This window comes from Hipposideros armiger, unplaced genomic scaffold (assembly GCF_001890085.2).
Source record: "Hipposideros armiger isolate ML-2016 unplaced genomic scaffold, ASM189008v1 scaffold_432, whole genome shotgun sequence".
In the NCBI taxonomy this organism is placed as follows: Eukaryota; Metazoa; Chordata; class Mammalia; order Chiroptera; family Hipposideridae; genus Hipposideros; species Hipposideros armiger.
The window spans coordinates 514,935-542,156 of record NW_017731782.1 but is presented as its reverse complement, the minus strand read 5'-3'; the positions used below and the strand labels follow the sequence as shown (position 1 = coordinate 542,156).

General features: G+C 42.7%; 1 protein-coding gene across 2 annotated transcripts in view; it reads left to right on the top strand.

Moving 5' to 3' along the window:
* ZNF366 (zinc finger protein 366) overlaps positions 1–27,222 on the top strand; it is a 311,266-nt gene that overhangs the window by 168,989 nt on the left and 115,055 nt on the right. For both annotated transcript variants that reach the window (XM_019665068.1, XM_019665070.1), the window contains exons 4-5: positions 7,686–7,876; positions 8,299–8,520. The gene's annotated coding sequence lies outside the window, so the exon portion shown is untranslated. The remainder of the gene's footprint in view (positions 1–7,685; positions 7,877–8,298; positions 8,521–27,222) is intronic.

The following is a 27,222-nucleotide window of genomic DNA, read 5'->3' as shown; positions in this document are numbered from 1 at the left end:
TTTCAGTTAATCCTCACAACACCTCTTTGAAATAGGCAAACCAAGTATGATTCTTATTCTTCCTTTAGGGATGGAGGAAACCAAGGCTCCGAGTCCAGGAGTCTTTCACATCTTTCGACTCCTACAAACTCCCCAGCTGCTCTCTCTACTTCCCATAAGGTTCACATATCAGGTTTTCAGATCCATGGTCACCCTCTGTGCCTTCCAGATTAGAATCTAGAAGCTTGGGTTGGCCTTCCCACCCCACCCTACAGACAAATGTTTTCTTTTGCTCCTTTTAATCTTAGGTTATCTATAGTTTTTTTATCTGAGAGAAAAAGTAAAATCCTACCTTTTCTACCAGCACATATTTCCTGCCTGCCCGATGCCTGGTATTCTGCCCATTCTCATCCTCCTCCCGTCTTTTTACTCTCTGTCACTATGAAAATAATTTATTGATTCAGCAAATATTCCTTAAGTTCCTACTTTTTGCAGGGCAGTATTTAGATATTTAGCAGTGAAGGTAGCAGATACATGCAAATTGTTTACAGTTGGAGATGGGGAGGGCAGCTATCTGCTTTTTAAGTGGTGTGTCTGCTTTATGATTGCCCTATATTTCTCTATATTTGAATTTTCAGTCTTGGATTGTATATTACACAGGGATGGTTTCCTGCATTTTGAACTCGCCCCTAGTTGGTACATGAAGAAAGATACCTCAACAGGGCATTTTTGTCTAACTCCATGATTTCCACTGATGTCAGAAGCCAGGACTGGTAGAAACATGAAAACAAAACAGAAGAGTTCCATCTCAAAAGAAATAGCTGAAGAAATGTTGGCAAAAACAAGATCATTTTACATATTGAATGGTATCTATTCTTTAGTCATTATTTCTAACACTACAGAGAACCACCTACACCCAGCTGCTGGGTTGATGAAGATTTTCTACAAAGAACCAGTGACATTTACAAATGCTTATTTGTGCATCTGCTTCATGAAGCCTGTGGTGAACTGTAAGTTCAGGACCTTCTTAATTCATTAGTTGGTAACTTATTGATTCTGAAAGCTACAGACCCTGTGCCTTGTCATCATTTTCATAAAGCATTCCTCAGGGTGGTGTTCACTGTAAAATATTGAGCTTATTAAGAGTTTTTGGGTCTGTGATTAACTTTCACAGCAAAAGCTATGTTAAGTAAATTAGGTACCAAATAAATCTAAAATGGTTGTGGAAAGTCATCAGCTAAATTAAGATGCTGACAGCTCACATAACAAGATGCTAAGCACTGGTAATTAAGAAAAATAATCACCTTTGCTGCTGAGAGGACAGGTTTGACCCCCAGTGAAGTAACTCCCTAGGCATCTGTTTTCTAATGGGCAAATTGTGCTGTTTGGTCTGCTGTGAAGGGGTGTGGGGGAAGGGACCCCTTTCTGTATTCCAGTATTCACCACATACCCTAATGCAGAGAATTATGTTTGGGGAATAATCTTGTTTGAGGCAGGAGGACTGATTCGCAGAATTACCCAAGATATCTTATAGCCCTGTGTGGGGCAGACTCACAACTCTCTTCTCCCTGCATTCCTCTCTTGAAGAGGCAAGAAAACTAAAAATTTCACCGTTTTAGACTCCTTTACAAGTAGGAATGGTCATGTTGACCCAGTTCTGGCCAATGAGATGTGAATGGGGTCACTGGCTACAGATTCTGGGAAAGCTTTTCAAAAGGGAAAGATGTGACTGGCCTGGCCATCCTGCTTTTGCTCCCTTGCCCTTCTGTCTTCTTCCCACCTAGAAGGTGATCAGGATGCCTGCTGGAGGTGCAGCAGCCATGTTGGAAGCATGGCAGAACAGGAAGCCAAGAGGAGCCCAATTGTCTACTGGGTGCCTTCTGACTTGAGAGAAGAACCCCTATCTGTTCAAACCATTTTCAACAGGGTTTTGTGTTTTCTGTCAAATACAAACCTAATTTTAGTAGTTTTCAGCTCATAGGATAATTCCTCAGCAGTGCTGTTGGGTTTAGTACAAGTAAACCAACAACCAGAACAACAGTAATGACAAACAACAAGAACAACAACAGACTTATGTCCTTTAGGGTAACAACTTCCATTAGGAATCTTCAGACATAGATGTGAATTTCTCTGAAGGACTCAGGGCCAGACCCATGAAGACAGGCCCAGTGTAAGCACTGTTCTCATCTGACCCTTCAACCTCTCAATCTGGTGACAGTTTTCTTAGTAGACAACTTTCCATCAATCACAATGGACTTATTTGAGAAGCAGGATTGTATTTTCCTTCCTGGTTTCTTGGAATGATGCATCTGTGTTTGCTTTCTTGGGATCTAGCATTTAAACCCTTCCTGCTCCAAGGAATGCTTCTAAAGGTATGAAAACAAGATGAAGTTTCCTGGCTATACTGCTTTCATCCACCATACTTGGGTTCTTTCACATAGTCCTGGAAAATGAAGCAGTGACAACAAAGATAAATCGAGACCTAGAAGAGAAGGAAGAAAGGAGAACGAGAGGATGATAAACCACCTATAGAATATGATCTCCTAGATTAGTCTGTTAGGCATGCCCCTCCACATATGCTTTGGATACTCCATGAGCATTTAAGTAAGAGGACAACAGTGGTCAACTGGTGAAGTGAATCATAATACCTCTGCTTGCTTTCTCTGTATTATGTGTCCCTATAGAGGACATATGATCAAAAGTCAACTTGTCTCCCTGCCAAGGGCCTAGTTGTAGACATTTCAGGAGATTTTTTTAATTATGGGGCATACTGGGATTTAGTTATATTTCTTCTTGAGATATGATTTATTTCACTTCCTCAACAAATATCTATTGAACACTATATTAGTTATCTGTTGCTATATGACATAGTACCCCAAAACTTAGTAGCCTTAAACAAAAATAAGTATTTTTATCTTACACAGTATTTGAGTGTCAGGAATTCAGGAGCAATTTACTTTGGTAATTCTGATTGTGGTCAAGGTGTCAGTGGGGCTGCAGCCATCTGAAGGCTTGGCTGGGGCTGAAAGATCCTCTTCCAAGATGGCTCACTCACATGGCTGTTGGCAGGAGGCCTCCGTTCTTCAAAAGCTGTTGATAGGAGGCCTCCCTAGTCAGTGCTATTCCTTCCCAGAATGATTCCCAATGGCTCTTGGCTCCACCCTCTGTGTCATTTTTTTCCTTTTCCATAATAGGTAACCCAGCTGAGCAGCTGCATGGTTTTCTCAGCTTGTATCCTCCTATGGAAGTTTGGGAGTCTAGAGTCCATTTTTGCTGCTGTACTATCTCTGCCCTCTTAATGCTAAAGGCCAGCCATACTTCTGACAATACAATCTATGGGTCTGTTTGTGAGCTTTTGTAATTCTATTGAGGTTCATTCCATTAGATAAAAACGACATCCACAAATTACTTCAAAATAATTTGAGCTTCTCTGAGACTGTTGGGGGACAACAACCATAAACATTTTAGAAGCCCCATTGTTTCACTGAATAGTTCCCCAAGCACAACTTTGGATCTTTCTTAGATCTTAACAAAGGATTTTATAGTCAATTTCTTGGCTTCATCTTTAGACTATGTTTTTTTGAGAATATGCCCAGAAGAGCAAACTGGGAAACTTTAGATATAACGCTTCCTGGGTTCGTTTTGTTTGCCTGTCCTTCCTTTAGTTTATCTCTCTCTTCTTAAATTTTACTATAAGCAGCAAGAAGAAACCAGGCAGCACCTTCAACATTCTGACTGGAAGTCTCCTTAGATAGATATACCAGTTTATCGGGTGTATTTTCTATTTTCCACTGTGTTTTCAATGTTGCCACTTCATAAGGAGGATTGTATTTCCTCTAATTTCCAATGACATTTTCCTTTAAGCCCTCACCCCATAGCCTCCTCAAAGGCTATCAAGCTTCTACTATCTGACCCTTTAAGGTTCTTCAGGCTTCTCTAACAGCTTCTTCTAAGTTCTTTCCATTTCTGCCTGCTTCCGGGTTCCAAGGCCACTTCCATGTTTTATAGTTTTATTATAGCAGTACTATTGCCCTTTCAGGTACCAAAATCCAAATGAATCTATTGTCATACAACAAGTTACTCAAAAACTTAACATCATAAGACAAGAAGCATGTATCATCACACAGTTTCTGTGGGTTAAGAATTACCTGGGAAATCCTGGCTCAGGTTCTCTCATAATATTGGCATCAAGATGTCAGTGAGGGCTGCAGTCATCAGGAGGCTTGACTGGGGCTAGAGGTTCTATTTCCACGATGGTTCACTTGGCTATTGGCAAGAGGCCTCAGTCATAGATCTGCCTGAGTGTTCTCATGACATGGCAGCAGGCTTCTCCTAGAGTAAGTGATCCAAGAAAGAGCAAGACAAAGCTGTGAGGTCTTTTGTGACCTAGCTTCAAAAGTCACAAACCATCACTTCCTTAATATCCCTATTGGTGACATAGGTCACTGATATTCAGTAAGGGAAGAGACTACACGTGGTTTAAATCCCATAAGGTGAGGATCTTTGGAGCCCTCTCAGAGGTGACTACCACAAACACTTACCAGGGCCACAGTTCTATGCAGGGAACAATTGGAAACAGAAGAAAAAGTCCCTTTCCTCAAGGAACTTATACTCTGAATTGAGATTTAGACATGTACACAAGTAATGTGAAAAATTCCATTGAATTATATAACCAAATTGCTGGGACTATAAGGAAAAAGCACTCACTTGATGGATTTCTGTATTTATTTCTTCTAATAGTTTGTGAACTTTTGGCAGGGTATCACTCATCTTTATTCCCCACAGGACTCAGCTCAGGGCCTTGCCAAAATAGGTGTTTAGTAAATACTTCCTGAGTGAACAAAACCCTGCAGTAAGATCAAGGAAAATTGAAAACTAAGAATAGGCCATTGGGTCTAGTGATTACATTTCCATTATTTTAATTTTCTAGAAAAACGATTTCAGGAGACTATTGGAATAAAATTGAGGCTAGAAGGACTTAAGGAGATGATGAGAGTATATCAAGTTTGGGAATAGAAGGAAGTGTAGTGATGGGGTTTCGTTTAAGAGGAATTGGCCAAAACTTTGTTTTCTTAGTTTAAGGGAAATTTGGGCATTTTTTTTTTTAGGCAAGAGAGGAATCAGAAAGAGAAGAGAAAATGGAACTGAAGAGGAGAATGTTGATAAATGTTCCAGGAAGGAGCACAAATAGATGATTAGACTTTGAAAAGAAAAGGAACCTTTCTTCCTTTGGAAAAAAATTGAAGATCAAGAAACATAAGGTCAGACAATTAAGTTTGCGAACTCATCCTAGAAAAAGTGCTACATGCCTCGTTGCTTAATATCACTATGGTCACCTTCGAAGTACTCCCCTTGGGAAGCTATGCACTGACACCAGTGCGTAGTCCACCCTTCAAAGCAATTTTGGAACTCTTTTTCTGGAATGGCCATCAGAGCTGTCATCGTATTATCCTTGATGTCCTGAATGTCATCAAAATGTCTTCCTTTCAATATTTCCTTTCACTTTGGGTAAAGAAAGAAGTCATTGGGGGCCAGATCAGGTGAGTGAGGAGTGTGTTCCAATACAGTTATTTGTTTACTGGCTAAAAACTCCCTCACAGACAGTGCCGTGTGAGCTGGTGCATTGTCGTGATGCAAGAGCCATGAATTGTTGGTGAAAAGTTCAGGTCATCTAACTTTTTCACGCAGCCTTTTCAGCACTCCCAACTAGTAAACCTGGTTAACTGTCTGTCCAGTTGGTGCAAATTCATAACGAATAATCCCTCTGATACCAAAAAAAGTTAGCAGCATTGCAACAAGTTCGCGAACTTAATTGTCAGACCATGTATTAGAGTGAAAAGGGAAGTTTTGTTTCGTCATGTTGAATGACTGATTATTTTTCAGTGAAATTGGGGCAAGATCATTCTACAGACTGAGGGAATTGAGAGGGGATGAGAGCTTGAGGACACTGGAAGGTGGAAGAGCTGTTGGAAGAAACTTGAGAGGGAGTGACCTTCCGAGGAGCCAGCTGAGGTTTGATCCTCTGGGTCTGTAGGAGAACCAGTGTGCATGGTGGCATGATGCCCTCTGGCTTCACTCAGCAGGCTGTGAGCAGAAGGACAGGAAATAGATGAAAAATAACAGCTGCCCACACAAATGGCCGTAGCAGGAAATCTCGGGAGACTTGGGCCATTTGATTTCCACCCTGACTGATTGTTCCCATTACAGGGTGTAATTACTTTCCTTTGAAAATCACTGTGAACTTTGGGCTGAGAAGAAATGGCATCATCTGTCACTGAAATGTGTGGTGTGTAATGGGGAAAATATGGAAAGAGTTTGAAATCTTTTTAACAATTCTTAACATGAACAATTTAAGATTCAGTTACTGATTAGTGCTGCTGTAGATCAAATAAATGATGTCAATATCCTCTTTATAATTTAGCCCACAGGAAATAAACACTTAGTTTTCATGATCTTCCATAGAAAGGTCCTATAATGAGCTACACAAAGCCAACTGCATTTTATGGGAAATATTCTCAAGAGTATAGGAAATAGAACTGGACCAGGATTTAGAAGACCTGGGTTCAATTCCAGCTCTGCCACTATTTATGTGATTGACCCTGGACAAGTCACTTAATCACTCTTGGGCCCTAGTTACTCATCTGTAAAACAGGAAACTGGACCAGATGCTCTCTGATGCTTTCCAGCTCTGACACTTCATGGCCCTATGGTTTCCAGCCCATCAAATCACCTGGATTTTCCTGTGTGAGTGCCACACAAGTTGGACACTAGGGGTCATATTTAGATAACCACTCAAAAACACATGTGTCTGAGTATGGTAAACACGCCCCATTTCCTTCAATAGATGGCCTTCAGCAGCTAGATGATGATTGGCCTAGTTTCTCATTAAAAACATCCTTAAATGAAATTGTGTTGTTTCCCTTTTTAGCTAACTGAGGATTCTGGGGGAAAGCCCAGGTATCTCTGACTCAGAGCTTTCCCTTTGGGTTAATGCTATTTTCTTCATTTCACACATGACCCCGAGGTCGGCCATGGGGCAGATAAATTCTTTCATAAGCTTTTGTTTTTTTTCCCCTCCTCCAATATTCCTTCTTGGCTGGGTAGGTGGTAACCCCAATGAAATCACTTTTAAGAAATCAGAGTGTTACCGTCATGAAAAACCATTTTTTGATAGTTCCTCATTGAATGATCAGTATTTCTTCCCCAACCTGCTTTCATGGTCTATTTTGCTTTCAGAAGTCACCTAGAGAGATGGACCCCTCCCCAATTTCTTTGCCAGAAGGTCCCTGCAATCTTTCTTTATCATGTTCCAATTTAAGCATTCCTTTGTCTAGCCTTGATCACATTTGCCCTGTCTTAATGCTCAATTCTCAGGGAAGAGGGGAAATGAAAAGCCATCATGGGAAAGGATAATGTTATTACATAAACCATTTATACCCTAAATATAATAGTAACACCTCCTTGCATTTATATGGCTTTACAGTTTTCAAAGTGTTTTTACATATATTGTTTCCTTTTAGTATCACTTGTGTTCTCTACTTGTCTACCCTCTCCTCCCCCCCACCCCCATATCTCCTTTGCTAAGAAGTAAAACCCAAGAGGGACACAGGAAGAAAGGTCCAGGAGAGAAGGCAGGCAGCTTGGAGAAGTGGGTGAAACGCTCGTCTTGACAACCTGGATTAAGTCCTGCCTCTGTTTCTTACCAGCGGTGTATCTTTGGGCAAGTCATGCTCACTCTCTTGAGCCTGGATTTCCTCATCAGCAAATTGTGGATATGAATGCCTGCTCTACCCGTGGGCTCTGGACTGTAAGGAAGATGGTCATTTCTCACCTTCCTGGAACGAGTCGTCCATGCTCAACTTCCTAGATGAGTGTTTAAAGGAAATGCCGGTCTAAGGTACAGTATTCACTCCTGGGCAGAGCTGCTGTGCTGGCTGCCTGCCTCCGCTCACTCCTTGTACCCCGAGCTACGTAATCAACCTGGAAGAAAACTAGGAGGACCCTTTACTCCTAGAGATAGCAGGAGACATGGTTCCCTGCCTCCTCTCCTTTGGCACCTACCTTCAAAAGCATGAGAGACACTCCGTTCCTCTCCCTTCCTGCTCTCATTCCTCCAGAAGCCCCCGCCCTTCCACCTCTAATCATCTTGCTGCCCCGAATCCCTCAGCTCAGAGGACTCTGGGCGTGAAGCTTGGGTGCCACAAGCAACTATGGCTTACAAGCCCTTTGCTTTTCCCTCTAATGCTTTGTTCCTGCTGCAGTTTTATTGTAATTATCCCAGGGTAGGAATTTGTTTAATTTCCTCCAAATCTTTTCTAGACTTAGAATATCCTCTTTTACATCAAAACATGGTGGAAAGCATTGGCGTTGGAGTCAGAAAGATTTCTATTTGGATCCAAGATCTCCAGGCTTCTAGTTTGGCAAGTTATTTGACCTCCCCGAGCCCTGGTTTCCTGCCAGTGTGGACATGGCACAGTGTGGAAGCGCAGGATGCTGAGTGGGACTTTTCCTGTTGTCCCAGAATCGTGGCTACGCCAAAAGGTAAGCACGACAAGCACTAAGCACTCAGCATTCCCAAATCGATGAACAGCAAGTATGCTTGGGAGGAAAAGAAGGGAACCCCCCACCCTATCTATGGTCCTGGAAGGATATGGAAGGGGATCCCTGTGTTCACACGAAGGAGCTCAAAGGGTAGTGGAGAGAGAGGCAGGCGCTGTGGGGCTGCCAAGTGGCCTCTGGGTTACAGGATGGGATGCCCAGCGGAAGTATCATAGTTCACGCACGGGTCCCAAGGGAGATACAGCTGCCCCTTGGGGAAAGGGATTCAACAACAGAGGGGCTGGAGTAAAGCCGAACACCACCTTAAGAAAACCTGGAGCACCATCTGTGAGTAGAACACCCAGAAGCAGAGGCCACCAGAAGTATGTAAGAGTTTGGCCCGGAGTCTTAAGGGTGGAGGAGAAAGTTCTAAGGCAGAAAAAAAAAAAAAAAAAAGGAAAACAGTGTAAAGAGCTGACTTCATTTATTCTCATCCTAGAACTGAGAGGAAGAGCTGAGATTGGAATGAAGTTTTAGAATAAGGAAGATTGAGTCTTAAATAAAGCAGTCCCCCTTATCCACAGGTTTTGCTTCCTGCAGCTTTAGTGACCCGCGGCTAACCACGGTCTGAAAATATTAAATGGAAAATTCCAGCAACAAACAATAAGTTTTAAATTGTGCACTGTTATGAGTAGTGTGATGAAATCTCACGCTGTCCAGCTCCATACCACTCAGGACGTGAAATCATCCCTTTGTCCAGCATATCCACGCTGCATATGCTGCCGCCCATTAGTCACTTAGTAACTTAGTAGCCATCTTGGTTACCAGGTTAGTTGAGAGAGAGAGAGAGAGAGAGAGAGAGAGAGAGAGAGAGAGAGAGACAGAGAGAGACAGAGAGAGACAGAGAGAGGGAGACAGACCTGTTATAATTGTTCATTTTATTATTAGTTATTGTTAATCTCTTACTGTGTCTAACCTAAAAATTAAACTTTATCATAGGTACGTATGTATAAGAAAAACATAATGTATATAGGGTTTGGTATTATCCCCAGTTTCAGGCATCCACTGGGGGTCTTGGAACATATTTCCCCCTGGATAAGTGGGGGCTACTCTATCAAAATGAGATAGTTCCAATAACCTGAAGTGGTAAGAGGGTCACAGAAGCTGGCGGAAAAGTATTTATAGATCAGCTACCTGATGGGAAAGGACCATGTCACGAGAGCCTATTTTGGAAAATTTAAATATTTTTAAATGTTTATATCTTATTTAACTCCTCAGTAATCCAGTAATATCAATGATTTGTAGTTTATTGTTTTGGTGGCTTTTAAGCTCTTTCTAGCTGCTGCTTTCTCTACCATCTGGTTCTAGTTTTCAAAATAGTGTTGCATTATTCGACTTTCTATTTGGTTACCTTACAAATCTCTCTGTTCGTTTCATCAAAGTGCTCCATTTCGCCTAATGAATTCTATTTCTTCCTCACCTTGATGACATTTTAAACATATTAATTTTAAAATCGCTTTCAGATTAATCTAACATTTATAGCTCTTTGGATATCATTTCTCCTATTTTTGTACCTGTTGGTTATCTCTGAGAAAATTGCATTTCCTTATTTGTTTTTGGCTCATCTGAAGTGGAAATTATCTTCTTCAAGTGTGCTGTGCATACCTGCACTACAGAGACAGCCCTTCCGCTCAGTTTTGAGTTCACATCTGACAGGGTCCTAAGATTTGCCAGTTTCTCAACTCTATTTCTCTCTCTCTCTCTCTCTCTCTCTCTCTCTCTCTCTCTCTCTCTCTCTCTCTTCTCTCTCTGGCCACGCAGCTGCATGGAGCAGCCTGGGAGTTCTGATTGTTCAAGGCTGATTCTTCTATCAATAACAGGGATTGGCCCTTGCTTCCAAGCCAAGCCCTTGAACTGTACACAAAAATTTCTCCAACTCCCATCTTTGTCCAGGGAGCCCATTCAGTTTCCCCACTATACAGAGCCTATGGCCTCTGCTCTGGTCCCCCTTTCCCACACGCTTCAGTCCCTAAGTTGTAAGAAAACCTGATGTCAGTTTTGCTTACTCCTTGGGTCATGAAATTCCAATTCTGCTCAGTGCCAAGGGGCCCCCTCCTCATTTCTGGCACCTAGAGCTTTCTCTTTGTTTTTAACTTGATAAATATTGTTAAAATATTTACCCAGTATTTCTGTGTATTTGCCAGGGAGGGAGCTGAATCCAAGGAATACTTTCTCTGTTTCCTGTTTCTTTGGTTGGCGATGGGAGCACGCTTGGGGAAAAAACTTTTATAGATTTTTAGAATCTGGTGGCCTTAGAGCGTATTGGCGTAGAGATTACCAGCAGTGGTGACCCATGTAGTCTAGAATGGGTGGGAAATGAGTATTTGTGTATTTATTGTTAAATGTTCTGTAAATTCCTGAGGGAATTCAGAAAGGTGGAAAGACAAGAAGTTAAGAGCTGTTTTCAGCACTGGATTTGGGGGAGATGTAACCTAATTCTGAGAGTAATGGGCTAGTGCCTCTTTGATTCAGGGAACTATTTCAGTTTGGGAGCAAGATGTTTAGGCTGCAGCTGCTGGAGAAGGAACCCACAATCTGATGAAATAAGCACCCGCCTTACCCTAGCCTAGGAATAATCAGAATGAGCAAAATAACAGAAGAAATGCTTTTTGGTATGTATCTTAGAACTTCATTTTTCCATTTTAATCTATGTTTCTTATCCTCAGCACTGTTGACATTTGGGCCAGAAAATTCTCTGTTGTGGGGAGGTGGAGGGGGGCTGTTCTCTGAAATGTAGACTATTTAATAGCATCTCTGGCTTCTATCCACCAGACATGAGTAGCAACCCCCAACCTTAGTTGTGACAACAAAAAAATGCCTCCAGATATTGCCAGATGTTCCTGGGTGTGTGTGTGTGTGTGTGTGGCAGGGGGGGGGGGAGAATATCTCTCCTCTCTTCATTGGGAATCTCTGATCTATGAGAACAAGGGAGTGTCAACTTTATCTAATTTGGATCAATCAATCCTTTGACAAAGATGTCCTGAGAGCTTTCCAAGTAGCAGGCCCTGACACTCAAAATCAGCTTAGATCCTTTCCCGCAAGTGTGCACAGCCTGGCAGCTGAGACACATATAGGAACAAATGTGGAGATTATACTACAATGTCACATAGGCAGAGTGTCTGGGGATGGACTGAAGAGAACTTCAGAGAGGTGACAGCGCTTGTCTGGAGTTCACCCAGGGGGGCCATTCAGAACCAAACACGCAAGGTGACGAAGGTAAGAGAGAGCGGGCTGTGTTCTGAAAATCCAAAACATCAGCCTTTAACATTTGAGAGGGACGCTCTCCTTTGAGAATCTCCAATTTTGCAAACACCATTATAAGGCAGAGCTTTCCCCATAAAATTCATTAGTGTTTTAAACAAAACTTCTGAGATAGCATATCATATCCTTAATGGGTTCCACAAATGGGGAGCTAAAGTGTAGAGTCTGTGTAGGGAGATGGTTCATGGTTCCTGAGTTCAGATTCTCACTCTGCTCATTTCCAGTTGTGTGACTTTGACAGGGAGTTTAACTCTCTATTCCTCAGTCTTCTCAGCTGTGAAGTGGGAATAACAACAGTTCCTACCTCATTGGCTTGCTGTGATGATTAAGAAGAGCCACATACCGGTAAAGTGCTTAGCATAGCTCCTGGCACATAATGTCATTCATTGAAGTCCTTGACTTGGAATCTGTCTACTGAAACACTTCCATTAGCGTATAAAGATGCTATTATAAATCTAATTTTAAAAACCCCACGGACCCCACTACCCTATTGTCCTCCTTCTTTTTATAGCAAAAGCCTTAGAATGAATTGTCTATAGATTTTTTACCACCTCTTGTTCTCATTCTTTCTTGAAGCACCTCCAGCCAAGCTTTTGACCCCATCACTCTACCACAGTGGCTGTAGTTGAGGCCATCAGTCTCGTGGTTTTAACACTATATCTATATGCTGGAACTCCTTCGCTTCTGTCTCCACCTTAGACATCTCTAAACTGGAGACTCCTCTAGCTGACTGTCTATTCAGCACCTGTAGTTGAATGTTTGGTGAGCATCCCAACATAACAGGTCTGAAATAGAACTCCTGATTTTCCTTCCTTCTTTCTGCAAACTGCTCCCTCGGAGCCTCCCCCATTTTAGGTGATGGAAACAGTCTTTCAACTGCTCAGGCCAAGCGCTTTGGAGTCATCCTGTTCTTCTCATTTTCTCTCATACCCCACCTCTAGTTTACTAGCAAATTCTGTCAGCTTGACCTTCAAAATATATCCAGAATCTGACCATTTCTCATCACCCCTTCTGCTTCCCACTCTGGCTCAAACTACCGTTATTACTCATCTGGATTATCCTCACTGTCACCTTGCTGATCTCCCTGATTCCACAGAAGTCCCGTGATGGCTAATGGCATGGGGCGAGGCTGTGGTGCCCAGTTGTTTGATCAAATACAAGTCTGGATGTTGCTGTGCAGATATATATATTTTTAAGATGTGATTAACATTTTTTAAATCAGTAGACTGTGAATAAAGTAGATTATCATCCGTCATGTGGGTGGGTCTTATCCAATCAGTCTTAAGGGCAAAGGCTGAGGTTTCTGGGAGAAGAAGGAACTAAGGAATTTTGCCTCCAGACTGTAACCTAGAAATTCTGCTGAGTTTCCACCTTTGGACTCAAGGCTGCAACATCACCTCTTTTTTTTTTCTCTTTTTTTTTTTTTACTGTGATAAAATATATATGACATATAATTTACCATCCTAACCATTTTAAGTGTACAGTTTAGTGGTATTAAATACATTATAATGCTGTGCAACTATCACCAACATAACTCTTTTCATCTCGTAAAACTTAAAATAGTACCCATTAAAGAATAACTCTCTATTTCCCCCTCCCCCCCAGCTCCTAGAAACCATTTTACTCCCAATACCTCATATAAGTGGAATCATACAGAATGTCTTTTTGTGACTGGCTTATTTCACTTCGCATCACGTGTTCAAAATTTATTTATATTGTAGCATTTCAAGCAGCACAAAAGCCAAGTATTTCCAGTGGCCTGCAAGGCCCTAGGGTACTGGCCTGCCTGTCCTTTTGTAATGCTGTCTCCTTCAATTCTCCCTTTCAAGCTGGTTCAAGTTAAAGAGTGTTGTTGTAAAGATAAAGTGGGTAATAGTATGGACATACGTGGACAATACAATGACAAGAAGCAAATTACATGTCAGAGGCCTAATGGGATTCAGAACTGGGGACAGGTCAGTTGAGGGTCAAGGCTACTCTTTCCCTCAGGGTTCATGGTCTTTCTTTGTTCTGCTTCCGTCCCACCCCACCGCCATGTCTGTTCTCTTCTCCTCTGCCCTCCTCTGCTTCCCCATTTTGCACACGAACTCCAAGCATGCCCCAAGTCATGCAGTCATTTAGCAAGTATTAAATAAGAGCCTAATTAGTATGTGGCAGGCTCTGATCTAAGCCTTGTGGGTAAAGCAGTGAAGAAAACCAACAAAATGTTGCTTTTTGGAGCTCACATTAGAGTATGTGTGTGTGTATATGGGGGTGGGGGGGTGAGGGAGAAGGTTGAGGCTAGAGGGGAGATATAAAAATAAACAAGGTGAATATGCAAAGTAGATATTACATCACATGGTTAAAAGTGTTTCAGGGAAATAAAGCCAAGAAGAAAAATAAAGAAAATCGGAGGGGTATGATACTAAACAAGTGGCAAAGGAAGGGCTCATTGAGATGACTGTGAGAAAATCTGCAGGAAGGAAGGAAATAAGCTAAGAGACGAGGGAGGCTGAGGAGAGTAGGGGTGCGAGGCAGAGAGCAGAGTAGGAAGGACCCTGCAGGCTATGAAGGTGTGGGCTTTTGCTCTGGGTGAAATGGGGACTTATTGGAGGGTTTTGAGCAGAGCAATTCTGTGCTCTGACTCACATGTTAACAGGATCACTCCGAGCAGTGTGCTGAGGACAGACTGTAGGGAGACAAGGACAGAGAAGGCAGTCCATTGAAAGGGTGATTCCAGTATTCTGTGAGATAGGGCAGCTCGGACCAGTGTGAAAGCAGCAGCAGCCTCTTACTACTCTGCTATGAGTTGGAGTCAATCCTTTGTAAAGGGCTTGTGGAATGGATGAGGCAGAGACCAAAACATGATCAAAACATGATTAAAGTTCTCTTTTAATAATTCTACAGATGGTTGCCACACCATCTGTGAGCAGATAATCACCCAATTTGATCACCAAAGCCTCATCTGTCACCCACCTTACTCTCTCCTTGGGGATATTGGATAGCATTTGTTCTAAATGGGGAAACTAAATTTTAACAAAAATTGTTCAAAGAATTAATTAATTAGAAAGGTGCCTTTGCATATTTCACAGGCTTTTATCTCTATTCTGAAATTAGTTGATAACTCTTTCCAGGAGACCTATAGTCATTCTGTTGATACTAAACATATCACAATTGCCCTGGTGGATACCAGAGAAAGATTATGCTATAAGGTATTAACCTCTCACAGACCTTACCATTTATCTAGTTGATGCAAAGGGCCTTGAGATAATTTTAAAACTTTTTTTCCATCTTATCTTAAGAAGATAAATGAAATGAATTGAAACCCTGGAAAACTTATTAAGATAGTTTGTGGATTATTCTAAGTAAGAAAGTAAGATAACCTCCTGGAACCTCACTTTGGAGGACTCATTCATTCCCTTAACTCACTGGGCCTCTTCCTTTTGTGCATAGTAGGGCCTCCAGGGACAGAGGGAGGAGGAAACTGTCCCTGGAAACACATTATCTCTGCAGCTTTTAGGTGGGGAGAGTGGAGCTGCTTCTGCACAGGACCTATAAAGAACAGAGGGAACCAGGCCTGGCCCCAACTCCAGACATCCCAGCAGCTACACCTGCTCCTCAAAGTCACCCCCCAACGTGCCTCAGCGTTTGGAGTTTTGGAGGAGACGAAAGAAGGACTGAACAAGGGCTTGGGAACTGTGTTAGGTATAGGTTTGTAGGCTCTGAGCACAGACCAGTGATGGGCAGTGTGCAGGGGGAAAGTGGCCCATCTGTCTTTGCCACGGTGCCCACAGTCCCATTCAGAATAAAAAATTAGAGAATTCCCTCCATGTCACTGCTTCTCAGACATGTGAATATTAACCTTTGGTGCCTAAAAAGCCGTGGCAATTTTTCTTTGGCTTTCTCCTATTCGTTAATATACATTTAAGTTAAAAGGATATACAGTCCCATAGGAATCCATGAAGCCATACTCACTTTGAATGAAATAGAATACAAGTTGTACAAATGTATGAACCGACCCTTGAACAAAAAACTATTGATCACCTTGGGATGAAGTAAAGGCCCTGAAGATGAGTAAGGAGATTCAGGATGCCCCAGGGCCAACGTGAAGCAGAAGGCTGCCTGCCCTGTCTCTGGTATTCCCTGTGGCAGAGAGGCTACCTAGGCCTCATCTGGATGGAGGGCTGGCTGGGGGACCAGTTTCATCCTTAAGGACAGCTTGACAGCTTGTGCACAGTGTGTGTCAAATGACTGTCAGCTGAGCTGAAGGGAATCTCTGCCATGGTGACGTGTCCTGCATGAAGAGATGCCCAACTTAAAGGCTTAAGATGACTAGGAAAGGAATATTGGAAACCACTGGAGCAATTCATACCACAACTGGTAGTACACCCCTGGTGCGTGAGAAAGACAGAAAAGGGGAAGGAGAACTCCAGGCCGGGTTCACGCACTATCGCTCCAACCCCAGCTTCTCCTTTTGAGTTGAGTAGCCAGGCTGAGCCTAAGAGGAGAAAGAGAGAAGCTTGACTTTCTCCCAAGTGGCCTGCAGTGAGTTAGGAGGAGGTGGTTTTGTGACCATCATAAGTACCCAGAATGCTCTGGAACTGGTAATAAGGCTTGAAATAAAATTATTCATGCATCTGTCACCCTCAAGAAGGAGAGATGTCCTTTCTTTGAAGACCCAGGTGAAAGACACCTCTTGGTCTGGGGACTGTATCTTGAAAGGTGTTTCACTTGCCTCTACTGGAATGAGCTAGAATGTCCTAAGGTGGTTGTGGTTCCTGGGGCATGAGGCACCTTTCTGGCACTGTTTTATGGTTGGAATCCTGAGGCTAGAGCCAGAGGAGCGGTTAGGGTAAGTTCAGCAAGCAGGCCTGAGACATATATGGGAACAAACTGGGGATGTCCAAAAGATGGAGGAGGCCAGAGCAAAAGAGTGAGCAGGCAGGTGGAATGGGCACTGGGAGCAGGCACTGGAACAGCAGTCTAGTTAAAAACAAGGGACCAAACAGTGGGCTCTTATTCCTCGTGCCACAGAGTGAGGTGTTAAAGAGAAGCCTCACCAGTCTCACTGTCTTTTCACCCTTCCCTTAGGAAAGAGAGCCCAGTACCATGTTTCTAAAGCCTGAGAAGCCCTCACACAATAGCCTGTGCCAAAAAGACACTCACTCCACACACAGACACACACACACACACACACACACACACACACACACNACACACACACACACACACACACACACACACACACACACACGTCCACATACATCTCTGGGAGGGGAAGTAAAGAACTTTCATGTTTTCAAGCCCCTTGAGGAAGTGTAAACTGGGTGGTCCCTGGGGGAGGGGAGGAGTGGGGGGTGATTAAGGTGATAGAGGGTAGGCCTTGACACAGTAAAGTGCAAGTAGCTGAACCCAGGAGGCATCACTGAGGAAGTTCCCCGATGCTGGGGAGATGGAGGAAGAGCAGATGGGCATTGCGGCGTGAGAAAGCAGACTGGGTTTGCATTTGATCGCTAGGTCGAGCCCAGCCTCCTTCCCTTAGGGACACGTCCACATCCCACTCCACACTAACTCCCTCCCTGACTTCTAACCCAGCATTCGTTTTCCTCAGTCTTGTCTAACCATCCCTTTGTCCAGACTTTGCAAGTTCTGTTTTTGCATCTAAGTGTCCAGACCCAAGAACCTTTTTAAAGGGCAGCCATCCTTTAGAATTAAACCTCTTAGTAGTAATCTTGTAAACTGAAAACAGATTTCAGGGTTGACATAAAAGATAGCCCCAGGAAAGCCAAATCCCCACTGTTTAGCGTTTTCCAAAGTTCTCTTCCTTTTTTTTGTCTTTGCACTATATACCTGTGTTTACATATCATCCAGAAACATTCTGCACTAAATTATGGATTAAGTTTGTTGTCAGCAATAATGCAAATGTCTGAAAGCCTTCAGACTCTCAACTAATTTCTACTTTCTTTCTGCTACTCATACATAAAAAGGGAAATTTTACTTGATGCTGTTTTGAGTCCTCACCATGAAAACGGTCATCTCAGTTGATTGACTGAAGTGGAAAACTAAATGTTAGTTGATTTTCAAAACAAACTTTCCACTCTGAGTTCCCATTGTTCACAAGTGATCACATGCCTTGTTGTGAAATTAAACTCAAACAGAAAGTCCCTGCTCACTGTATTAATTCCAAAAGATAAGGTAGCCATAGTAACCTCCTAGTCATCACTTTAGTAGCCACACAACTTGAAATAATTTTTTTCTGCAGTCATTTATTAAGTCTACAGCTCTATTTCCATGAAGGATCTGAGGCAGCCCTTTGGAATATTGATAAACATCTATTTCCACCTCACCTGTGTAACAGTAGCTCACAGTAGTACTGATATGTTTTCATTTAAAAGATTTTTAAATGATTTTATCTAAAGCTAAATATATATATATATATATATATATATATATTTATATGATACATCTTATATTATTGAAAATAACTATAATTTTGTGTATTGCCATGTTCCTGAATAGTGTAATTCCATGGTACTTGAAATTCACCGTTTAGAACTTCACATTATCATGATGAGTTGACCGTATGGTTCAGTTCTATGTGAAAGCCATCCAGAAAACCCAAGGTCAGTACTCCTTCCCCTGTTGTCTTGGACCAGCAGCAGGTGCCACATTGGTCCCCACGCATAAGCATCAAGTACTGAGGGGATCCTTATCAGTTCTCTTTTTACTCAGCTGGTTGGCATGGGTTCTACTTGAATTGAGACGCCATCTTTGCGTACTCTATAAGCCAGCTTTTCTTCTCACCACCGCTCCCTTTCTTGGGTATCCTCCTTAGACTTACCTTTAGCCCAACTATCTCTTTCTTTGTGATTAACTGTCTCTGAAGTTTTGTTTACAGTTTTCCACTGCAGTTTCTAAGGTCATTTGAAATCTGTGGTAGTGACAATTACCACTCTGATATAATATTAGAGTAAAGGCAGAAATTGTAATTCATTTTATATTGGGCTTTCTCAAACCACATTCTACACAACACTAGTTCCTCCAAATGTTAACATATGTTATGAAGAAAGGTTCCATGGTTAATATGGTTTGTAAAAAGCTGATGATGATTACCCATATTAGCATTTTAAAGACTCAAAAGAGTCCTAGAGTAAAGGGCTTAATTTGGCTTAACCCAGCATTTCCCAAATTTATTTGCCACAGGCCCTCACAGATCCCCCCACCCACAACTATTTTGATGACATACAGTTTGGGACATGAACATTCATGGATCTTGCATAGGATAGACAGTCATTATTTGGATAATATAGATGAGGATATATTTACAAACTGAGATAATTACTATTATGACCCTGACTTTGGCTGGGGGTTGGAGAATATTTTCCCAAGGATGTCGCTGTTTTGCTGAGACCCGAGGGGTGAGTAAGAGTTAGCTACCTGCTGGTGAGAGTGGAGTGAGGTGAGGCGCTTTCCCCAGTTTATGTAGTCCATCCTCCTGTCTCAGTAGAACAGCTTCCAGGCTTCTAGGTCAGCTCAGAAGACAAGGATTAGGAAAAGATATTTCATTCTCTGTGACATATGGCCATCCATTTTAATCTCTGGTAACACTGAGATTTCCTTAGAGAGAGAAAATGAAAAAACAGAGAAGCCACTAAAGCTTTTTGGGGAAACAAAAATACCCTCATAGGATTAGGAGACAGCTGGGAAGTAGGAGGTGGTAGCTGGAGGCAGTGAGGAGGGAGATGCCAAAGATAACACCCGTTTTTTATAACAAGACTTGGTTATTTTTACAAGTAATCGTACAGATTGTTCAACTGTGGTCTATGAAAGATAGACTGTCACTCGTCAGTAGTTACACGATATTATATAGTACAAACCTCAAGAGTTTAGCATATTTCCCATCATACATTTGTTAAGTGAATGCTGAAATTATCCACCTTCACCCATGAATGGACTAAACTTGGTGTTTAAAGGATTGAGACCAGGTGCAAAAGGCATTCACAATTAGGGAAGCAATTATGGGTTTATTTAAAGACCATACAGTGGAGGCTTCTGATTTTTTTTTTTTTTAATTTTCAGGGAATATGATCCAAACATTCTTCTCCCTTTGGCAGAGAATCCAGTTTTGAGAAATCTGATACTCGCCCTCTTTTAGGCTCCCCTAAATGCACTACAGTACCGTAAGCCAGACTTCGTGCACCATTAACAAGTGATGGTGGTTTGCCTGGAGTGACACGCATCTTCATGGTTGACAATAGCGCACTACTGATAAGTGATTTATCTGAGCAGGTACCACCACACCTGTGAGCTCAGATGGTCAGAAATCCAGGAATCTAGCAGAGAGCGAGAGTGAGAATGAGAGAGCGAGAGAGAGAGCGAGAGAGAGGCAGTGAGCACGCAAGAGAAAGTGCCCAAACAAAATACTTAGACCTGGGCATGTAAGTAGGATGGATTATCATGAAAGGATGGGGTCTCCAAGGGTTGAAGCATAAAGGAGGGCAGTAAACCAAGAGCACCAGGGAGAAACTGTGTTGCTCTCAAGCAGTCGCAAGCCTAATTGAGCAACTTGAGATTTCAGCCTGCGTTGATGGTGCGAACTCAGCGCCATGAGACTTCCTCGTCTCATAGCAAACCCAGTTCTACTAGATCGGCCCTGAGGGTTCAGAGAGCAGAGTCAGAACAAGGGTTAAAGTGTTGTAGTGCCAGAGGCAGTCCTTAGAAATGAACTCTTCAGGCTCCATTTTGATCTTTGGGTTGGTGGCATTGTCAAGTTTATTCATGACTATGAGCAATGAAAACACCAAGTGTGAAGCCTCCTCATTGGCTTGCTCTGGGAGAAACAAAGCATCACTAGATTGTAGGTGAAGTTCAGAGAAATCTCTCTGTGACTTTACTGTCAATATAATGGGGTCCTCAGAGTGTGGGTTCTGGAATCAAACAGACTGAACTCCGAATCCTTATTCAGCCACTTAGTAAATGCTGTTGTCAGTCAGGGTCCATTCAGGAAAATGGAGTCATGACAGTTGCTAGAGGAAATTTAATATGGAGAACTAATTACAAATGGAATGAAAGAGCCAAAAAACCAAAGAGAAGACAATGAGACCACCCAAAGACTTGCAAAAGCAGGAAGCTGTTTCCCCCCCTAGGCCTGGAGGGTCAAAGGCAGAATGGGGCCGCATGGTGGGAGCTGGGAACATGGAAGGAAGGCACTCTCGTGGGATCTGGGACATAGGAAGGGGCAGTTACTGCCAAAGGGAAAAATAGCCTGGCTTCTCCCATTCTCCTGCTATTCAATTTCCTGCCAGTGAACCTCTTGGTGACTCAGAAGCCAGTTGGCAAGGGAGCCTGGGAAATATAGTTGGCATTGCCAAGAAAGCAGAGGGAAACTGGGAACTGGATGTAAGAGCAAACGGGCAAATGACTAGCCCAGGAGCTCTGTGATCCAGCCTCTTAATGTCTTAGAGCCTCAGTTTCCTGTTTGTAAAATAGGAATATTATTCCTACCTCTTAAGATTGTTGGGAGGATTAAATGACTTAACATGTGTTTGTTGGGCTTTCTTGGTGGTAAGAAACAGTGTCGTTCAAAGAACATCAAATAATAGGAGTGGGGGCAGGGAGATAATTATAAAGATCCCTGTGAAACCAAGGAAGTACAGGTCCAAGCCTAGGGTCAAGTTTCACTGTAACTGATGAGCCAAACAAGCAGCCTCCCAGAGGAAGGGCAGGAGTAACTGCCGAGCTAGGTCTCCTGGTGGCTGGAATCAGAAAGACCTTTGGAATCCGGAGCACTTCTCTGGATCACAGTTGTGGGAGTTGTAGTATCTTGCTTTTCTTTTAATATATTAATATGATTCCAAATTTCCCTATGGGTCCGGTTTCCTCTGGCAGCTGCCAAATGGCATCTTCATACTCCACTCTAAAGCTTATACGTTTTGTGACCTCAGAGTCTCTGCTTGCTCATGATTGCGTCTTGATGGTCATCCATCAGAGCCCTTTGGCCCTTCTCTGCCTCAGGATCTTTCAGCTTAAGTTTCCACTGAAAATTGTTTACTCCTCCACATATTTTCTGATCTAATTTCATTGGAACAAGAATCTTATGGGGCCTGTTCTTTTGCCTTTGGTAGAATTTCATTCTAGGCCCCTCATAGGAGCCCTGTGATGGCTTAGATACCTTGGTCTTTGGTCCAGTCAGCAGTTTTGAAGAGAGTAGGAAGGGTGATACAGTCCAAATATGGCTGCCCAACACTGTCCCTTTGTTTATTTATCTTTTTATTGTTAGTTTCAGGTGTACAGAACGATGCAATAGTTATCCTTTTCACCCTTCACACAGAAACAACCCCCCTCCCCCATCTATCGCCCTCCCACCCCCAGTATCATACTTATCTATTACAATTCCATTGACTCCATTCCCACACTCTACTCCACGTCCCGTGACTATATGTATATATAATTATACTTGACATACAATGAACACTGTCCCTTTAGAAGGGGCCGTGGATGAGTAACTAGCCTTGGTCCTCACTTTTGTCCCCACCTTCTCTGTATTTTGGCTCCCATAGCTCCATAGGAGTTAGAACACCTGGCCACCTCTGCTTACTTATGGTTCAGACCCCAATGGCCCCCCTTTTTATTTTTTCCTGTTCTGGTTCTAGTACATAGAGATATTTACCTTGTTTTGGACGTGGCCAATCATTTTCTTTTCTTATTTTTAATTTTATGTATCACAGCAAGGCCTTTGGAGCAAAACAAAGCCGCAAATTTTGAACTTACAATACCATCTGGACTAGAATTCATGCCAATAATTCCTAAAATTTATGACCAATATAAAGCTGGGAGTTAATGAAAATTAAGTTCTTATGAGAAACTCTTTGAAGAAGATTGGGTGATCAAGTGGAGAAAAGAGGAAAAGAGTTGGATAACCTAGCTCACAGATTGAGAGATACCACATGTTGATACCGCTGAAGGTAACTAGAAAACAAGAGTGTAACTTCAGGCATAGTCAGTTTTAGAGACTGAGGTAAAAGCGGACTCCTTGTCTTGAAATCAAACACCTCACAAAAGCAAAACCAAAACAAAAACCCTTAAACGTCAACAAAATCAGTAAACAGGCGGCTGAGTTGAGTGATAAAGGGGAAATGAACTCGAAGACAATTTTAGAATTGAGACGAGGGTGACACACTTTGTCTTAAAATCGTTAAATTCTACTCACCTTCCACCACCTGACACTGGCCAAAAATCCCTAAGCAACCCCCCAAAAATATCAAGAATAAACCAGGACAAGCAATATGTGGAACCATGTGAACAGATGAACTGCCCATGGGATTTATTGCTGAGTGAACAGAATTTCTAGGGAGGAAAGGATCATAGCAAAGGGTTTCTCGGCACATCTCAGTTTCTGCCGTGGGGGTGGACCGATGGCGGCAGACGCAGAACTCACCCACTCAGCTCTGTGTGCTACACTTTAGAGTCTGTGTGGGTCCAGAGAAGTGAATGAGGACATGGCCTTTCCTCGACATCCCCATGGCCTGTCAGGACTTATACCTTTGTTTTCTTCATCAAAGCATTTGAGGAGACCTCTTTCTTTCTGGAGTGGGGGACAGAGCAAAAGAAAAATGAGAAGGGTCTGGCCTTGGCAGACTCTGGAAGAGAAAAGCAAAACTTTCTGAAGATTAGGATGTATACTGTGGGGCTTCCCTTAGCCCCACACCTATTCCCACTGCTTGTCAGACTTCGGAGTGAACCCAGACTGATAAGTGAGTGAAGAAACTGTCTTCAGGGATGGGACACTCCCCTCATTGGAAATATTCTGGCTGGACTTGCTGACTGGAGAAACGAAGAGTTATTTAGTGCTGCCAGAAAAGAAAGGTCTTGGCTGACATCTATGGAATTGTTCTTGTCTTCAGAGCAGACAGAATATTGACTAGCTGTCTCCTGAATGATTGTACTGGGGCTGAAAAGTAGGCCTGGCCCTGGTGAGTCAGAGAGGACAAGTCAAAAGGAGTTGAATATGGAAAAATGGAAGTTCAGCTGGAGAGTCAAGAGACTGGGGACCCCTAGAGACTGGGGACCCCTTCTGGGTCCTGAGACCCTCTCACAGTGTGGCCTGGACTTTTCTTTCAACAAAAGGAAGGATTGGACAAGATTCTTTTCAAAGACCTTCTAACCCTAATTCTCAATCACATAGGTGGGGTGGGAGGGTGAGGGCATACAGGGCACAGAGAATGGTTCAGTTGGAAGCCAAGGGAACAATTTAAGTTTAAACATCAAAATGGCAAAAATGGTAAAGAGAAAAAGAACCCAATTTCTCTCCCCCCAGAAAGATCAGGAGATTTTATTTTATTTTATTTTTAATTTTTTAAAATTAATTAATTAAATTAAAAAATATTTTATTGGGGAATTGGGGGGATGGGAACAACACTGGAGAATTGGGGGAAGGGGAACATACAAGTTTCTGTCCTTTTGTTCTTCAGTCTAGTTGTGGAGGACGTCGCTTCACTGGCCCATGTTGGTATCATTGCGCTCTTCCCAGGTGAGACAGTCACTTGCTGGCCATTGGATGGCCACTCACGGCAGCTCATGGCAGCTCACAAATGCGCACACCTGCTGCCGGCCAGCCCCACTATAGCCTATGCCGTCACCGACAACTCACAGCAGCCCAACTCCAGGTCGAGCTGTTGTTCACCATCTGTTGTTCACTAGCTGTAGAGGGTGCAGCATCACTGGCCCTCATGTGGGATCTAAACCGGGGCCCTGCTGCTCAGAGCTGGCGTCCCAAGCCAACTCCTAACCAACATGCCACTTGGCCAGCCTGAGATCAGGAGATTTGAGATTTGAACTCATCAAAGTTTTTTCTCTCTCTCAAAAAATCACACTTTATTTTATTCATAATCCCTTCCGGTGCCTACAGTGCTTTACCAGCCTCTGTGTAGCCACTGGTTTTCACATTTAAGGTGGGAGATCTTCATTTAATGATCTTGAAAGTGTTGGTATGAAGTTCGCTAATGGCCATCCTGGGAATTTACAGAAGTTGTGTCTAACGTTTTTGTCCCTTTACTGTTTATTTAGATCCACCTCCTCACCTCTTCTCCCAGATAGAGGAGTCCAGAGGAAATGCTTTTTTAGATTCAAGATGTTAAATTCATTCACTGTATTAAACAATACAGTGAATGTCTAAATTTAAAAAAAATTATTACAGTAAAAGACACATTGCCGTTAATCTCCCTCAAAATATGCCCTCTCACTTTGAACATACTTATGCCATCATTCTTGCCACTTTCTTTACTTTTTTTTTAATAACATTTTTTGGGGTGACAGTTGTTAGTAAAGTTGCATAGGTTTCAGGTGTATAATTCTGTAATACATCATCTATATATCCCATTATGTGTTCACCAGCCAGAGTCAGTTCTCCTTCCATTGCCATATATTTGATTCTTGCCACTTTCTGAAGCAGTTCTAGAAGCCTTCTTTCGTGAGTGTCTTTAATTGCACTGTCATGGCTGCCTCGATTTCCTGAATCATTTTGACTTTGGGGAAGAGCCAGAAGTCACATGGTGCCAGATCCAGTGAATAGGGTGGATGAGGACACACCGTAATGTTTTTATTTGACAGAAGTTGCCATATACCAGAAGCGATGTGTGACACAGAGTATTATCATGATGGAGGATGATTTACCGCACACTTTAAAACACACCTTCTCTCAACCATAGCTCACACCTGACTGACTGCACCAAACAAGTTGAAACTTGTCAAACACTATTACTAAGGTTCGATGCACCACTTCCCATATTGAAGACCCTGCCTTTCTGTTGGATGGCACTCGGCAGGCACGTTCACTGTTTTTTGTGATCACAATGGAAAGGCTCCGTGTCACACATCGCTTCTGGTACAGCAAATTCTGAGCTGAGAAACATCATGCCATGATAACGCTTTCACAGGAACACTCTAGCTCCTCCATTGAGAATAGACTATAGAAGGGCAAGGGGTGAGGTAGAGGGACAATTACATTACTATTGCAATAACCCAGGTTCACTTAAGCTATAAAGAAATTTTTTATTAAAAGGATATTAGGTAGCTCCTCAAATATCTGAGAGGTCTGACAGCTAGCTCTATCATAGTGTAGAGCTGGCCCTACGATGCCCTTCCACTGCCAGCACTGCACCCTCAGTATTGTAACCTGCACCCCCAATGCTGTTCATGCTGTTCATGCTGGACCCATCTGCTAGAACCACTGCCTAAGGCTAACAACATATCATTCCTGATCACTGGTTTCCGATTCTAGATCTGGAAGTTACCTGTGATTGGTGGAGCCTAGGTCACGTGGCTATGCCAATGTCCTAGATGCAAGGGCAGCAGGCAAAATGAGTGTCTGACATTTTTAGCTTCTATAGTGGGAGGGAGGTGACTCCCAACCATAGAACAGGGATTCAACATGTTAATTGGCCAAAAGGAATGTCAACCACTGGTAGGTTCCTTCTGTTCCTTAGTCCTTGCACTTCTGCGTGGCTGTGCATCAAATGGCAGTGTGGGTTAAGTCTTCTCATGGTCTTTCCACAATGGCAGCAGACATGGAATATCAACATCTCCATAGTTATCTGCACCACACCCACTCCACGTTGGTGATTCAGGTATATAATGTGAGTCATGCTGAAATGTTATTTCCATACTTTTCCATCATTCTGTAACATTTTACTTATTCCATCATTCAAGGCACATTGATTGCCTCCTTCTGCTCCTTTCTTATCACTCTAATTGATAGTTCAGAATGGTGAATAGATGGGGAAAGTGAAGAGATATGTGGAGTCAGGGATGAGTAATAAGCACCCCGGTATTCTCACAGCTACCACTATTATGACCTCAATCACTTTGTCATCAGATGACTCATGTTATTGAGTGAACCAAACATTTAAAATAAACAGAATTTAGAATCTGCCATTCCTCACTGATCTTAGAGAGACTGGAAAACCAGGCATTGTGTCACATCCCTTAGAGACCCCTTCTCTCCCCCCACCCATTTTCCACTTAAATTCAATATTAATAGGTACACAGTGACCTAGGAGGAATTCATACATATGATTTTCAAACCCAGAAGCTGAAATGGCCCAAAGGCTAATTCGTCGCCCTACTTGCAAAACTGTGAACTCAAAAGTTAATATCTGCAGATAGTTATTAGAGATGGGGAGTTATTACCCTCTTCTACTCCTGTTTGATTTTTTTTTTTTAAGATTTTTATTGGGGAATTTAGGGGATGGGAACAGTGCTGGGGAATTGGGGGAAGGGGAACAGACAAGCTGCTGTCCTTTTGTTCTTCAGTCTAGTTGTGCAGGATGTTGCTTCACTGGCCCAAGTTGGCACCATCATTGCACTCTTCCTGGGCGAGGCAGATCAGTCGCCGGCTTCTGGACGGCC